At 36.4% G+C, this 18486-nt stretch overlaps 1 pseudogene; it reads left to right on the top strand.

Annotated features, from left to right (window-relative positions):
* The first annotated feature begins 16394 nt into the window (after nt 1-16394).
* Nucleotides 16395-17040, top strand: LOC136136877 (glyceraldehyde-3-phosphate dehydrogenase pseudogene; annotated as a pseudogene).
* Nucleotides 17041-18486: the final 1446 nt, after the last annotated feature.

Genomic DNA, 18486 nt, shown 5'->3' on the forward strand with positions numbered 1-18486 from the left:
CTCATTGTATCCTTACATGGTAGAGAGCAGAGAGAGAGAAAATAAACTGGATTTTTTTTTTTTAAGGGACAGTAATCTCATTCGTGACAGCTCCATTCTCCTGACCTAATTACTTCCCAAAGGCCCATCTCCTAATACCACTCACATTGCAGGATTAGGATTTCAACATATGACTTTGGGGGGACACACAGTCTTCTAAATATTTTACATGAACCACCTCTTTATATCTTTATAACAATCTTAAAAAGGAGGTGCTATTATTATTCCCACTTTACATGTAACAAGGTGAAGCACAGGAAGATTAAGCCGCTTGTCCAAAGTCATAGAACTGGTAGTGCTGGAGTCAATATTTAACCTCAAGAAGTGTGGCCCCTGAGTCCATGCTATTGAACACTAAACACGCTTCCTCTCTGATGGAGGCATATGCAGGATATTCTGTGTGTGAAGGAAAGTGTGTTAAGAATTTTATTTTGGATGTTAAGTTGGAGCTGTAAAATATCAAAGTTTATTTTTCGCTGGAGACAATTGGATATTTGGATTTAGAGGCTGAAAAATAGATGAAAGCTAAAGACATAATTGAAATTTGCATATAATTAAAGCAATGTGAGCGTATTTTCAGGGGAGAGTACTTGGTCCATGTTTAGAAGGCCCTAGTCTGGGAGCCTAACACAGAGTGAATGGACAAAGGATAAGCCAACAAAAGAAAGAGCAGGAATGGCCACAGGATTACTAGACAACAGAGAGAGTTGAATGCAGATATCAGGATAGAACTTCTAGAAAGAAGCAGTGAGGGTGAACCATGCCAAGTGCTACAGGGAAGTTATGTAGGACTGAAAATAGGTGGTTGAATTTAGCAACTGGAAGGTTATTATTGATTTGGGTGATTTAGCAACTGGAAGGTTATTATTGATTTTTGTCTGACAGTGAAGATAGCCATACTATAAAAGGTTGAGAACAGAAGGTCATGCAAAGAGTGATTAATAATTTCTGTTTGAAGAAGGTAATTTATAGAAGAATGTTATAGTTTGTTAATGCCAGATCATCAGACAGAACTTGGGGAATAGTTTTTGAGAGGGAGGGAATGCAAGAGATTATTGCAGCTTCCATTCTTACAAAGGAACAAGTTAGCCTGAGGATTGGGGGTAGTCAATCCCAGTGTCTGTTTCTTATACTTCAGTTCCATCAGAAAGCCACTTAGCAACATATCCACAATACACATTCATTCATTAACTCCTTCATTCTCATTTATTCAAAAATGCTATTAAGCACCTGCTGAGTGCTAGGCATGTGCAAGTGTGGTATGTGTTCAAAGGGTTGGAGGAGGAAATGAGTGTTAGGAGGGAAGGTTGACATGGGAAGCCTGCCTGGCATATAACATTGATCACAATATTATAAAGCCAGAGAGAGCAAAAGGACATTGCTCTTTCACTCAACTGTGTCAAGTCCAGTGGGGATAGAGTACATAATGATTCATGGGACACAGCATTATTATTGGCAGAAGAAGGAAAGTCCAAATCAAGACATGATGATGGTGGTTAGCTTGGATCAGACTTTATTTTTTAAAAATTAAAAACTCTATATCCACATTACTATGTCTTAGGATAAGTACTAGCAATACAAACACGTTATCACGTTATCTTTCTCTCTCTGAAAATCTGCATAACATCATATTTATGAATGTGAGATGCATATTCCATACAAAAGTAATTTTATTTTCAAGTTTTAGTGTCCTCAAGTTAATATTTCAATATTTTATCTTTTAATCTTTCTTATTGGGAACAGTTGTCCACTGTGTATGAAGATAGCACTGTTTCCCATGCAAAGCTGCTGGTTGAGATCGTTCAAGGAATAGCAGACTTCTCATTGGATCTTGAGCCAGTTCAGGTGATGTAACTGCCTGTGAAACAAATGTACTGCCATGTACTGGGGAAACAGCCTACACTGCAGTGAATGCAGCTCTATGAACTCTCTAGAGCAATCATTTTTCAGGAAGAAGAGTTGAAAAAAATAAAGGAAAAAAATGTCATAAAAAGGAAAAGTAGAATGAATGGAAGTCAGAGAAAGGCTAGGGAAGGAGGAAAAGGGAGAGGGGTCAATAGGAAGTCCTGGAAGAGGAAGTGCAGGATGAGAACCTCTTTGTTATAGTTGGCTTCAGCACTACATATTTGAAAAAACATGAAGCGCTTATTTTGTTTCTGGTTTTCCTATTGTGGCAGGTGGTATGTGAAGTGTTCATTTGTTGTAGATTAAAACTTGAGACACTGTACAGCATGTATTGTTTCATTTTCCTGTGAAACCCCTTGCCCCTAAAGACAGAAAACAGGGGGATTCATCATTTGCTCTAGGACAATCAGCACAAAATGACAGAAAACTAATACAGGATTTTCAGCATCTAATGCAAAATGTGTATGCATTTGTATGGTTTAGACATGAGAAGGATCCCTGAGAAATGTGGAGGAGAAGGGAAACTGACATGTTCTTTAATGGGGTCATCTTAGAAGCTGCTTACTACAACTCCCATTTGACGATGGGAAGAAAAGTGCTTCAGGGTGTACTCCTAGCTTCATGAGACCCTCTCACAGAGCATGACATGCACCACTGTGATTTGGGGGACACAATGACAGGTACCTGACTTCTGGGTTGGTTGGTTTATTGATAACTAAGAGGCCATGTTGGGAGCCAGTGTCAACTTCAGCAAAGGCAGAATGAATGATGGAAGGGAAAGATATCTTGAGATGACCCCATTCAAGAGGACTTTCAGCCAGGAATGAGGGGAACACTTCAGAAAGAGTTTGGGGATGGATTTCCAAGTGCAAATGCTGAAGATGAAGGGCTTTACTTTGTAAGCTGTCAGTCAGTTGGAAGAAGGCATTTCCAACTCGTGTTGGAAACTGTCATCAAAAGTTTCCATTAAGGCAGATATTTCTGAGAAATCCATAAAAGCATCCTATGAGAGAAAACCCAGAAGAACAGATTAAAATCCTTAGGACCAGTCTCTTGGGACCTTTACTGACCCCTAACGTCTCTGTTGAACCCCATTTACACATTCTGAAGAGGCCTGAAACTAGAGCCAGTAGGAGAGAAACAATAAGCCAGCATATTTCACCTAAGATAGAACCAAGATGAGAGGTAAAGATGTCTTTAATTGGCAAAAAGTTGAGAATATTAATATTGGATTTTGTTGGTTATGTTATTAATTACATATTATTCAACAACTAGTGTTAAAGGGAAAGGTAAGAGAAAATAGAATTGTTTTCTGTTAATATCCTACCAAGTCTACCTCATCCAATAAATCGGTATTCTTTTATAACATCAGTAAGTATCTTATTTTACATCTGAAAGGCAAAAAGAGTGGTATAATGAAAAGATCTCTCAATTTATAAAAGAAGAGATTTGAGTTTGAATATCAGATTTCATCATTAGCTATGATGCCTCTCTGAGCCTTAATTTCCTCATATATAAAACAAAATCATCATTTCCCTGTTTCACTGAGCTTTTCTAATTTCTAGTTTTAGATTGTTTTATTTTTAATGTACTGAAATCTGTTGGGAAAAAATCCTGTCTATGATGCCATTTTAGACTGTAAAAGTATTCAGTGTAGTTATTATATCTCATCCATTACTCTCACCTTCTAGTCCCTGTATATGTGCTCTTCATCCATGAAACTACTATATTTGTTTTTTTGTGGAAAATTGGACCATATTCCTTCATTGTGTCTTGTTTCTGCATTCTGCATGTGTCATCTTGGATTTTGTTGAGTTTTGTCCTAAATTTTAAAAACTACAGCAACTTAGCCATTTACCAAGGGCAACAATTTTATATATATACTGATTAACCTCTGATTAATCTCTAAACACCTGGCATCCATTTCTTCCCTCCTCCGACCCCCACCCTCTCCTACTTTGCTCTCTTCCTCCCTTCTCTCTGTCTCTTTCTCTCTGTCCCTCCTCACTCTTGACTCCTTCAATATTCAACGTTACCTCCTAAAGGATTGAGAATGTCATTTGGAAAGATTCACCCCCCTCAATCTCTTCCTTGCCTACTTTTTTTCACCAAATTGTCCTGATTCTCCTTCAAAGTGATTTTGTAATCTATTTGTCCATCTTCTCACCTCACTATGATACTTTTGTATCTTACCTAAGTTATTACCACAGATGATAATAGACTTTCTTATCTCTCAGTTTTCATACTCCAATATGTACTGATGTGATATTTCTAAAATGCACTACTAGTCCTGTCATAGCCTGGTTTAAAAACTTCGTATTTTTCCACATTATATTTAGGATGGTTTCCAGCTTCTTAGCATGCATTGTCGACATTTGAGGCTGTTTACAATATGACTACTATTTGCCTTACCAACTTCGTTTCTTGTCATTCTCTAGCTTCTTGTCAGATCGTTTCGCTTCTTTTCCCATGATATGCTACATACCTTCACATCTGTTGGTTTTTCCTCATGCTGTTCCTTCCACCCAGGTCCCAGTTGCCCATTCTTTTCTTATCCAGTTGTTAAATTCCCCTTCCTCATATTCTGATCAAATATAAAATATCCAATACCTTCCTTTACCAAGCTTTTCATATAGCTTTAAGCAAAATTAATCACTTACAGCTGTGTTTCAATACACCTTCCAAATCCCCATTTCTCTTTAGTTGGTGATCTCTGTGTTTCCCTAGAGATCATCAGAGCCTGCAGACTGAAAATAAGTTTGTTTATCATCCTTTTAAACCCTTATGGCAAAGGAAATGCTCTGAGTTAGTTATTAAAACAGCTGATGTATTTTTAGGGTTTACTATGAACCAAACACTGAGGGCTTTACCTAAGTTTTTCTTTTTTTAATCCCAGCAATACTCCACTGTTAATTTCCAGAAGGAAGAGACTTGGTTTATTCATTATAGGTACCCCAGCATTTGGAACAGTGCCTGGCATCTGCAGATGCTCAAGAATTCTTTGTTGACTGACGGAATGAAGTAATGAATGAACAAAACAGCTCTGCAAGGAATGGACTATCATAATTCCCATAGGGCAAATAAGGGACATGAAGCAAGTAAAGTTAAGTGATTTGATTGTTACACATAAAATATATTGTAGTTGAAAGCATGTCTGCTAATATCACAGTCAAAACATTTTTAAAAAATTGAGGTAACATTAGATTATAACATTATATAAGTTTCATGTGTACACATTATATTTTGACTTCTGTATACACTACTGCGTGCTCACCACCAAAAGTGCAGTTTCTATCCATCACTGTACAGTTGAGCCTCTTTACCCATTTCACCCTCCCTCTACCCCACTTCTCCTTGGTAACCACTAATCTGTTCTTTGTATCTACATGTTTGCTTTGTTTGGTTTGGTTTGTTCATTTATTTTTTATTTTTTTATATTTCATGTATGATTAAAATTATACAGTATTTTTTTTCTCCTTCTGACTTATTTCACTTAGCATAATACCCTCCATCTATGTTGTTGCAAATGCCAAGATTTCACCATTTTTATGGCTGAATAGTATTCCATTGTGTGTAAATGTCTATATATATATATATATATATATATATATATGGACATTTATATATATCTCACATCTCCTTTATTCAACAGTTGAATATCTGTTGATGGACAGTTAGGTTGCTTCCATATCTTGGCTATTGTAAATAAAGCTGCAATGAACATAGGGTTCAATGTATCTTTAAAAATACTGTTTTTTATTCTTTGAATAAGTAACCAGAGTAGAATAGCTTTTTAAACTTTAAAACAATAGTGCTCTATCCACCTGGGCTGGGAAACAGCAATTATTTTAGAAGCAGCATTTGGAAAGGAGGCAGCACAGATACCAGTACCTACACAAAGCAAAACAAACAACAATAAAAGATACCACAACACAGCCACCAACACTCTAATCAGGATAAAGAAGATGTGGAAGATGTAGAAAGAAGAAGATGGAATATTACTCAGCCATAAAAAGAATGAAATAATGTCCTTTGCAGCAATATGGATGGACCTAGAGATTATCATACTAAGTGAAGTAAGTCAGACAGAGGACAAATATCATATAATATCATTTGTATGTGGAATCTAAAAAATGATATCAATACAAATGAACTTATTTACAAAACAGAAATAGACTCACAGACAGAAAAAAACTTATGGTTACCAAAGGGGAAAGGTGGGGGGAAGGATAAATTATGAATTTGGTATTAACAGATACACACAACTATATATAAACTAAAGAGCAAGGATGTACTATATAGAGCGCAGGGAACTATATTCAATATCTTATAATAACCCATATTGGAAAATAATCTGAAAAAGAATATATATATATATACATACATATATTATATATATACATATATATATCTGAATTACTTTGCTGTACACCTGAAACTAACTCAACCTTGTAAATCAACTATACCTCAGTTTAGAAAAACAAAGAAGTGAGATGTAATAGCTGCAGGGATTTTCAAGTGAATTTAATTAATGCCCATCAAAATTCAAAATTAGAGCAATGAGTGAGTAGGATTTCAGACACCACTGCTACACCAAGGGAAGGTGCTTTGTAATTCATAGCATTCTATGTATCAAGTAAGGATCTGTGTGTCAAGTAAAGGCTGGGCTTTATGATAAAAATAGGCATTGTTCTTTCCACTGCAGTAAAAAATGTTTAATTGCATTTTAGCCGTATACAATAAATACATAAAAGATATATCTAATTATGCCTTCAAATATTTTACTGTTTTATACTCCTCAAATACTAGGATTTCCAAGCAAACTACTAGAAACATTGCATAAAAAAGATTATCTTTAAAAGGAAGAACCTATCTCACATATTTAGAGGTATTTGAAGTTTTCAGAGTTGAGCGCTATAAAAAAGAGATTTACTTTAAATTTATTTTTAAAAGCATGGAAATTCTAGTTGCTTATCAATAAAGTGGATCCCAGTGAAAAGCTATATTAATCAAGAGATAAAAATAAGCTCCTTAGATACTGAAACTGCCAAAAAGCTTTTGAGAGGTGCCAGTTTTGTTATTCTTCTTTAAACACATTTGTGCCTTCAATAGCATAGTAGAATGATTATGATCACAGCTCCAGACCCAGAGCTGCATTAGTTTAAATCACAGCTCAGTCACTCAATGGCTGTAGTATTTCCAACAAGTCACTTAACCTCCCCGGGCCTCAGTTTACTCATTCGTGTAAAGGTAATAGTATAACCTCTAAAGGTTGTTGTGAGGATTCAATGAATTAGAAGGCAAAGCACTTAGAGTAGTGTCTGTCATATGAAATCAGTCAGTAAATTTGGTTATTATTGTTTTTGAAGGGGGGAAAATCAAGAGAGAAAAAAAATGTAATTCTCATAACAATCCAAATCTCAGTGTCTGCTTTTACCTACTCAGATTTGTTTATGCATTAACAAGTGAGATAATTTTACAAGTGAGGCACCGTGAAAGGTAGTGGGCATGCAGAAATGAATGCAAAGTGGGCCTTGTCCTCAAATGACAAGCCATACAGACTCAACAATCTGTAGTAACATCGGCACTCAGAACGGTTCGGAACTGTTTATAAAACCTCCATGAAATTCTATCTGCTGACATGAAAATAGCATTCCATTAATTTTGATAGTACTCTAATCTCTTTTCTCTCTTATTCATAGCAGTCAGTGAAATGGGAAGAACATGTACTTCCTACCTGCTATCAGCATTGTTCCTTATTTCATTCATATCTCCAGAATGAGGGGGCACTTAGCCAGGTCTCTGAATAATGACTCTCAAAGAACCTATGTAATTGTCTTATACTGAAATCAGGAATTTTGTCATTTCAGAGCAAAAGTTAGTTGTCTCTTCAAACTTTCAGCAATGCAGGTTGGGAAGCAGAACCTATATTCTATGTAATGCCACCAATCTTGCAATTTAAACTTGGAAAGTTTGATGTGTGAGTCATGTTGGGCTTTTGGGTAGCAGCTCTTGGACTCTGTCAAAAGGGTGGCTTTCTCTTACCTGAAAACACAGAAGTAGAATTTGGTGCCTCAGTAGAATTTGGTGCCTCAAGTCCAAGTCAGAGGGTTTCAACGGTGTGCTGTGTTCTTCTATGACAGGCCAGATCTTGAGGACATTTTATTGCATGAACCAGGAACTAGAAACTTATGTAACGCTGGCCAGGGATGTATTTTTCACAGCTCATCATAGCTTGTCCACATCATACTTAAGATATTGTGTGTTAGATTTGCTTTTGTCAAAATGTTGTTTTCTCCTCTCTGCATCACCAGAATTGTATTGTTTCAGGACTTCCTCTATGGTGTTGGAATTTTATATAGTATCATAATTTTTGTGCATTCTGTGAATTTTAAACTTGGTTACTTTGTAGAGTTAGGGCATAAGGAATGTTGATGCAAAATACACTAAGGACATCCAAAATTCTCCTTCACCCACAAAATGATATAATCACACATGAGGGCTCTATAAAAATTCTTTCTACAGAACAGGGAGAGGTCTTGCATTTCACATTTAGTTACCGCTGAGAATATGCTAAAAGCTTTTTCTCAAACTGTCATTTCTACAAATGTCAGGCTCACAGACACACCATGCTTCAGAAACTCACTTTAATTTTCATAATAACTAAGAGCTTGTCACGTGCTAATTCTTTGGAACTATTTTCTACTCAATTCTGCAGTAAAGAAAACAGGAAGCTCTCCCCAAGCCTCTTCTATTTTCCTTCCCATGTCCCACAATCAAAATACACTATTTTATATCACACAAAAAATGTTTTGAGTATTTTAGGTCTCCCATGATACATTATTTTGTGTGATTTTATTCCCATTTTTAGAGGCTTCTTTTGCCTTGTTCCTTAATAGCAGCTTCTTGTTAGAAACGTAACTGTCTCTCTCCTGAAAAAGCATGAAATTTCTGTATTAATATTTATTTTGCAAAGAAAAACAAAGTATTAAGGAGAGACTATGCCAGCTTTACATGTGGATAATGTCCAGAATCTTATGTATAAGTAATCAGTTTCCATGTAGTTTTGATATTTTTCTTCTTATGACTTCTAGAGAACACTGGTTTAAAGATTAGGTACCTCCTCTTTCTTCCTGGGGATGAAGATTAAATAAGGAGCAATATTGATCCTGAGTTTGTATTTCTGAGAATTTTAAGGCTTTATGCCCTTAATTAAACATTGCCATTAGGGGAACAGATACTCCTGACTTACAGGCAATTATGCACAAGTGGTTTTATTTACAAAGCAATAGGTGGCATATGTTTTAGGAATGTTACCATGACATTGCTTCTCAATTCCTGGTTTGAATCTCTTCAGTATCTTCAGTGACTACCGAGGGACCGTCTGCTAGCCCATCGCCTATAATCAAAGTCTGGCTCCTAGGAAAAAGTGAACCACCACAAATGGGACAGCCATCAGTTGCAGATGGCATTCATAGACAATATAGGTATTTTAAGAAGCCATCTGATGAAGGATCTTGGCTTGGCAAGCAGATATTCTATCCCGATAGTTTGAATCTACAGTGAGTGATGCAAAGAGTCAGGGTCAGAGACTACACCATTCCAGGGGCAGTGGAGGTGGCAGCAGCATCTTTGTTCAGTGGCAGCAGTGGCAGCAACCCACTGCTGTCCAGTGTCAGGTTACATTGTGACAGTGGTGGAAGTGACAATGTTAGTGTCATTCTCACCAGATTGTTCTGAGGCCTGAATTTGGTAGTGTTTCTGGCCACTCAGTTTTCCTTTAGTTCCTTAGACTTAGCTTAAAACTTCACCCATCTCATGGATTCTGGAAACCAGCCAATACACTTGTAACATTCATTTCTGCTAAAGGAATATTGCAACACGTCGGAGCAGGTCTACTCAAACAATCTGCAGTGAAGAACCAGATTTTTTAAATCTGGACTTTTTAATTCCAAATCTGTCACAGATTGATCCTATGCTGAATTAAAAGGGCGGGAACTATATTACCAGGAAAATGGAATTAAGAAAAAAATACATAGAAAATCCTGAGCCCCATTTTTTATTACTAGATTCATTAGACCTAAAATTCAATGTTGCAGTAATGTTCAATGGCTGTAAACATTGCTTTTTTTTTTTACATCTTTATTGGAGTATAATTGCTTTACAATGGTGTGTTGGTTTCTGCTTTATAACAAAGTGAATCAGTTATACACATACATATGTTCCCATATCTCCTCTCTCTTGCATCTCCCTCCCTCCCGCCCTCCCTATCCCACCCCTCTAGGTGGTCACAAAGCACCGAGCTGATCTCCCTGTGCTATGCGGCTGCTTCCCACTAGCTATCTACCTTACGTTTGGTAGTGTGTATATGTCCATGCCTCTCTCTTGCTTTGTCACAGCTTACCCTTCCCCCTCCCCATATCCTCGAGTCCATTCTCTAGTAGGTCTGTGTCTTTATTCCTGTCTTCATTTCTAACTGGTTACTCTCAATTTCTGTGCTTTTCTCACTGTCCACCAGAAACTGGCTGTTCATGGACTGGCAGACCACCATTCCATTAGTACTGTAGTGAGAGGACAAAATTTAACACTGAGCCTTAAACACACTTCTAAATATTTAACAAATGTGAAAGAAAGAGGGAAAGGGATAAGGAGGAGAGGAATAACAAGTAAAGAGAGGAAGAGAGAAAGTTGAAGAACCATAGGATTAAAAAAGTTAAAGAACTGGAACCAAAACTATAATAGACATTGATAGGCACCTGAGACAGAAGAGTTCACTAGTACCCTAATGAGATGATTGAGTCAGGATTAATACTCAGTGTGGTTATGTAGTTATATCTAGAAATATATCTACATCTTCCTACTATCATCTTACTTTGGTCTCCCAAAATGTACATGTTTTATTGGCAATTGACACATTACTTTAATTCAGAACAACTCCTAGCTTCCCCAGAATCTCTTCTCATGTATTTCTGGGGGTTCTCAACTTGTGTCTCATTCATGCTCATGCTCATGACTAGATATGGCGGGGTATTTTCATTAGAAATTTATGCATGAGGAAAAATATATCCTTGGGAGAGTAACTATACCAACACAAGCCTGATCCAGCAACCAAATCTCAGATAGGTAGAACTAACAAAGCTGAGAACAGTTATGCCTGTTGCTTATGTCTGGGTGATTGTTTGAGTCCTAGAAAGAAGATTATAAGTAAAAGTTAAAAGTCCTGTTTAGTCAACACAAGACATTGTGAAATAAACACAACACTTTGCTCCTCTTTGAAAAGATGTGCAGGAAAGCATTCTCCTTATCTTTCCGCCACAGAATACTGTAAAACTTTGACACCTTGAAGGCTGGGTACACAGTAGGGGTGACTACTACAGGCAGAGATATCCTGTGGGTCCAGCAATGTTCAAGAGAAAGGAGAGAAGTGCTCAGATTAATGGTACTCTTGACTGAGGTGGGGAATTCCAGCTGAAATAGTGTCTTCCCGTTGATGAGACAAGTAAAATGATGAGTTTGAGTGGGAGAAGAGAAAAGAAATAAGGTACATCAATAAGGGCTGACCAGACTTGTTTGTAAACCCACCCACTGAAGATTAGAACATAAATAGATGGGGTGGGGAGAAATTTGTCCAAGTTTCTCATTCCATGGTTTTTGGTTTCAGTGCCTTTATCTGTCTATCTATCTATCTACCTATCTATCTATATATCTACCTATCATCTAAAATTTTATTTTTAAAGTCTTATATTAGAAGACTGACAGATATTATTAAAAAGAGGTCTTTGAATTTTGTGGAACCAACTGATATACATAGTCAACAAGCCATGTGTAGAGTGGGAAAATCAGGGAAACAATACAATGTGCATGGCATATCTTGCAAACCAGGTTAGTTAGCATGTGCTGTTCCTTATACATACAAATATTTTGTCTTGTAATGTCCTAGATAATTACAGTTAAAACTGATTGAAACATACAGGTAACCAAAGGGCCTGGCAGTCTGAACATATACTGGTACTGAGACAGGTTTGGACATGCGTGATCAAGTAGTGGTGACATGGGCTTCCAGGAGGCAGTTTTCATGAAGCAGTTTGGTGTTGCCCTTAAACTCTGACAAAAATAGTGTAGGAGGAAAAAGGTGGCCCCAAAATGCTAAACACGAGGAGAAATCCCTAGTCATTGTAACAATCGAAATATCTCCTCACAGATTCCCAAATGCCTCCTTGAAGAAACTTTTATTTCTCCTTTATTCTACATATCCAGCTCTCTTAAGAGACAATGTGTAAATCTATGGTGTTTAAAGGTTGCTCAATATGGTGATAGTTAATACTTATTGAGCACCTATTCTATGCCACCATTGTGCTAAGCCCAACACCTACATTATTTCATTTATTTCTCTCAGAAAACTTTAAATTTCATGCCATTATTTTATTCATCTTACAGTTGAGTAAACTAAGGTTACAAATGTGGGGTAAATTGCTTAAATTCACACAGCTGGCAAGTGTTTAGTGTTTACATCTGAATACTGGATATCAGAGTACATAACCTGTAAAACGATCTTTAAAGGACAATATACTTCACTTAACATCAGTGGGGAAGATAAGGGCTGAAAAGGGAAAAGCATCAGAGCATTCCTTTCAGATGTTCCTTGAGTATACATACACCTTTACCAAAACACATGCTTTTAATATGAGCTGGGGATACTCTGCTGGTTTGAGCTTCAGGAAACCAGTAGAGCATTGAAGTTATGAGAGCAGAACTGGAATATAACAGATTCTATTCAAATTCTGGCTCTTCTTGGTTTTAGGCAAAGTTATTCAAACTGCTTTGCTTTCATTTTTTTTTTTTCACCTGTGAACCTAGTAAGGGAGAGAAAACTTAAACTAGTGGGAAAACTATGACTGAAAGTCACAGCTCTGAGACATAGGACCTTAATAGCCTGAGACTTAATTAGAAGATTATAGAATGCTCCCTCTCCTCCATGTCTTACCACCATTCCAACAGCACTCTGGTATAACAGGGTGGATTACAGCTGAAAGAGCTGCAAGCCATTCTCCCTGAGGTGAATTTAGGGAATCTCAGATAAAGAGGGGAGACAAAAATCAAAGACATTAAGGGAATTTGAGGTCTCTGACACATAACTACAGCAAACATTAAGCACAGCTGAACTTCCAGCACAGTTAACATAAATTCTCACATTAAAGTTTATTTACCTCAGTTCCTATTACCCAATTACAATATGTCCAACTTTCAACAACAACAACAAAAAGACTTAAAGGCATGGCAAAAAATAAGAAACATACAATTTGAAGAGACAGAGTGATAATCAAAACCAGACTCAGATATGGCACAGATAATGGAATTATCAGATAGAATTTTAAATAACCATGAGTAATATGGTAAGGTCTCTAATGGAAAAAGTAGAGAACATGCAAGAATGGATGTATAATGTAAACAGAGACATGAGAACTCTAAGAATCAAAAGGAAATGCTAGAAAGCAAAAGCATTATAACAGAAATGAAGAATGCCTAAGATGGACTCATCAGTAGATTCAACATGGCTGATGAAAAAATAAGAGAGCTCAAGTGTAGATCAACAGAAAGTCCTCATTTTGAAATGCAAAGAGAAAAAAGAATGGGGAAAAAACCCAGAACAGAACATCCAATAACACTGAGACAACTTCAAAAGGTATAACACAAGTATAAAGAGAATACCAGAAAGAGAAGAAAGAGAGAATGGAACTGAAGAACTGTTATAATAATAATGGTAATATTAAGGTAATGATGGTGAATTTTCTGAAATTGATGGCAGACACCAAAACAGGAAGCTTAGAGGACAACAGGAGGTAAATACAAACAAACAAACAAAATTATCTAGGTATATTCTATTCACACTTTTTTAGAAAATTATGACAAAGAAAAATCTTGAAAGAAACCAGAGGAAAAGAACATCTCCATATAGAGAAACAAAGCTAAGAATTACAATGGACTTCTCATCTGAAACTATGCAAGCAAGAAGTGATATTTAATTATTGAAAGAAGGAAAAAAATTGAGTATTCTATATCCAAAAAATTCACTCAACAGGGAAGGAGAAAAAAAATTTCTCAGTGAAACAAAAACTGAGGGAATTTTCAGCAGACCTCTCTGCAGGAAATATTAAAATTAATTTTTAAAAAGAATTTAATTAATTAATTTATTTATTTTTGGCTGCATTGGGTCTTTGTTGCTGCATTTGGGCTTTCTCTAGTTGTGGCAAGCAGGGGCTACTCTACATTCTAGTGTGTGGGCTTCTCATCATGGTGGCTTCCCTTGTTGTAGAGCATAGGCTTCAGTAGTTGTGGCACATGGGCTCAGTAGTTGTGGCTCACAGGCTTAGTTGCTCTGTGACATGTGGAATCTTCCCAGACCAGGCTCGAACTAATGTCCCCTGCATTGGCAGGCAGAGTCTTAACCACTGCACCACAAGGGAAGTCCTAAAAGAAATTCTTTAGGAAGAAGAAAAATAATATAGATCAAAAACTATGATCTACATAAAGAAAGAAAGACCATTGGAGAAGGAAAAAAAAAATGAAGGTAAAATAAAATCTTTTATTAAATGATCAAAAAAAAACCTGCTTGTTTTTACAATGCAATAGTAAATAGTTTTTACAGTAATAGTAAAAATATATTGGGTGACTATTACATATGAATAAATGAAATAAATTACAACAATGTTAGAAGAGACAGGAGGAAGGAATTGGAAATAATTAATTATGATACCTGCACTAGATAATAAAGTGGAGTAGGTCATTTAAAGTTTGACTTAGATTAATTTAAAATGGATACTGTAAGCTCTAGAGCAACCACTAAGTTAAAAACAAAAAGTTTAACTGATACTAAGAAAATATAATGAAGTCATATAAAATTCTTAATTAAAACCATAGAAGGTAGGAAAAGAGAGGTTAAAAAAACAAACAAGAAAAAGAAGCAATGGATAGAAAAAAGTTGCAAACATAGTAGATATAAATTCAAATACACATAATTACTTTAAGACTTAAATGACAGAGACTGTTAGTGTGGATAAAAAACAACACCCAGTTATGTGTCACCTAAAAGAAGCACTATTTAACCATAAAGGCTTGTGTTAAAAATATATAGGTGGAATATATATGCCATGTTAACCCTAATGTTTGAGAAATGCTAAAGTAGCTCTATTCATTTCAGACAAAATAGACTTCACAACAAAGAAGGGATAAAGAAAGGCATTAAATAATGATAATGTGGTCAATTCTCCTGAAGACATAACAACACTAACAAGAGTGTGTGAAACTACATGAGGCAGAACTGGGTGAAACTAAAAGGAGAACTAGACAAATGCACTATTGCAACTGGAAATTTCAATATCTCTCTGTAAGTAAATGACAGATAAAGGAGGCAGAGAATCAGGATATTAACAACCTAAACATCACTATTTTTAACTTTACCTAATTGGCATTAATAGAATATTCCATTCAACAACAGCAGAATACACATTCTTTTCAAGCTCGTGTGGTGCATTCCCCAAGATAAATTGCATTCTGAATGTATATTATGGTAATATAGACCTTAACAACTGTAAAAAATAGACATTACAGAAAATATATATTTTAGACCACTATAGAATTAAATTAGAAATCAATAACATAAAGATAACTGGAAAATTCCCAAATATTTGGAAATTAAGCAACACACTTTAAATAACACATTCATCAAAGAATAAGTCTCAAAAGAAAATTTTCAAAATTGAAGTAAATGAAAATAGAAATACAACTATTAAAATTGGTGAGATGCAGCAAAAGCAATGCTGCATCCCACCAATTAGGGAAATTTATAGTATTAAATGCATGCATTTAAAAAAAAAGAAAGTCAAACATCAATAATTTAAGTTCCCACCTTAGGAAACTACACAAAAAAGGGCAAATTTAGCCTAAAATAGGCAAAGGAAATAATATAAAAAATATAGGAGAAAATAATGGAGAAAATTAATGAACCCAAAAGCTGGTTATCTGAAAATATCAATAAAACTTATGACTCCAGCCAGTCTAATCAAGAAAAAAAAAAGAGAGAAGACATAAATTGCTAATATCAGAAATGAAAGCGGGGTTATCATTACTGAGTCCATGGAAATTCAAGGAATAATGGAATAATATGAACGATCTGTTATGTTCATACATTTGAAAACTTAAATATATGGACCAATTTCTTGAAAGCCAAATCTATAAAAACTTACAAAAGAAGATATAAATAACTTTAATAGCCTTATATTTATTAAGAAAATTTAATTGATTATTTAAAACCTTCCAAAATGCAAAACACCAGGTTCAGAGGATTTCACTGGTGAATTCTACTAAATATTTAAAAAAGAAATTAGCTCTCTGCTCCTCTCAGTTCGACAGACGTATCTTTCTTGCAGTGCCAGCTGCGTCCCTGAGACAAGATGGTGAAGGTGGGAGTGAACGGATTTGGCCATATCAGGAGCCTGGTCACCAGGGCTGCTTTTAACTCTGGCAAAGTGAACATTGTCTCCATCAACGACCCCTTCGTTGACCTTCATTACATGGTCTTCATGTTCCAGTATGATTCCATGGCAATTTCCATGGCAGTCAAGGCCGAGAACGGGAAGCTTTCATCAATGGAAAGGCCATCACCATCTTCCAGGAGCGAGATCCCGCCAACATCAAATGGGGTGATGTTGGTGCTGAGTATGTGGTGGAGTCCACTGGTGTCTTCACTACCATGGAGGAGGCTGGGGCCCACTTGAAGGGTGGAGCCTAGAGGGTCATCATTTCTGCCCCTTCTGCTGATGCCCCCGGGTTTGTGATGGGCATGAACCATGAGAAGTATGACAACCACCTCAAGATTGTCAGCAATGCCTCCTGCATCGCCAACTGATTGGCCCCCCAGCCAATATCATCCATGACCACTTCAGCATCGTAGAGGGATGGGCTACATCCTGGGCTACACTGAGGACCAGATTTTCTCCTGTGACTTCAACAGTGACACTCACTCTTATACCTTCGATGCTGGGGCTGGCATTGTCCTCAACGATCATTTGTCAAGCTCATTTCCTGGTAGGAAAATGAATTTGGCTACAGCAACAGGGTGGTGGACCTCAGGGTCCACATGGCCTCCAAGGATTAAGAGTCCCTGGGCCACCAGTCCCAGCAAGAGCATGAGAAGAAGAGAGGTTCTCAGCTGCTGGGCAGTCCTTGCCCCAGCTCCATCCACCAACACATTGAGAATTTCCCAACCTCCGCACAGTTTCCATCCCAGACCCCCTGAAGAAGGGGAGGGGCTTAGGGAGCCCTACCTTGTCTTGTCATGTACCATCAATAAAGTATACTGTATGCAGAAAAAAAAAAAGAAATTATATCAAATAATACCATACTTCACAATCTCTTCCTGAAAACAAAAGCAGAAGGAACACTTCCTAGCTCAATCTATGAGGCAAGACATTGCCTTTGATGAAGATTCTTTGCTTGAGCAAACTTAAGTCAGGCTCCTGAACCTTCTCCTAAGCCTATTTGTACACTTCTCTATAAAATCCAGTTTTAGCAAGAACCCTGCTAAGTCACTTTAACCAGAACTCCCCCACCCTTGAAGTCTGATTACCAATTTTAAGACTACTATAAAGCCATAGTAATTGGTGAAAGAATGGCCATATACATCAATGGAACAGAATAGAGAGGCCAGAAATAGATCACACAACTGTAGTAAATTAGTTTTTGATAAGAATGCAACGATAACTCATTGGAGAAGGAAAGTATTTTCAATAAACGGTGCTGGAGCAATTGGACAACTATATGCTGAAAATTAACCTAGATCTTATGTCACACAAAAAATTAACTCAATATGGACTGCTGATCTAAATATAAAATGCAAACTATGAATTTTCTAGAAGAAAACAAAAGAAAGTATATGTGGCCTTGAATTTAATAAGTTTTTAGATATAACACCAAAATTACAGTCCGTGAAAGAAAAATTTTGATTAAGTTGGGCTTTATAAAATTTAGAAACTTCTGCATTGTGACATGCTTTGGTAAGAGAATGAAAAGACAAACTACAGCCTTGGAGAGAATATTTGTAAAAAGTATATCTGATAATGTACTTGTGTCCAAAATATAGGGAAAAAAATTTAGAACTCAATAAGAAAACAACCCAATTAAAAGATGTTTAAAATATCTGAATAGACACCTCACCAAAGAAGATATGCATATAACAAGGAAGCATATAAAAAGATGGTCAACATCATATGTCATCAGGGAATTGCAAATGAAACCATAATGATATACCAACGTACCCTATTAAAGTAGCTAAAATCCAAAAGAACTGCTGGTGGAAAGGCAAAATAATACAGCCATGCTGGAAGACAGTATACCAGTTTCTTTCAACGCTGAACCTAGTCTTACCATACATTTCAGCAATCACACTTCAACTGATTTGAAAACTTTTATCTACACAGAATTCTGCACACCAATGTTTTCAGCAGTTTTATTTATAATTACCAAAACCTGAAAGTAACCAAGGAT

The sequence above is a fragment of the Phocoena phocoena genome, chromosome 17, assembly GCF_963924675.1.
Source record: "Phocoena phocoena chromosome 17, mPhoPho1.1, whole genome shotgun sequence".
NCBI classification, from domain to species: domain Eukaryota; kingdom Metazoa; phylum Chordata; class Mammalia; order Artiodactyla; family Phocoenidae; genus Phocoena; species Phocoena phocoena.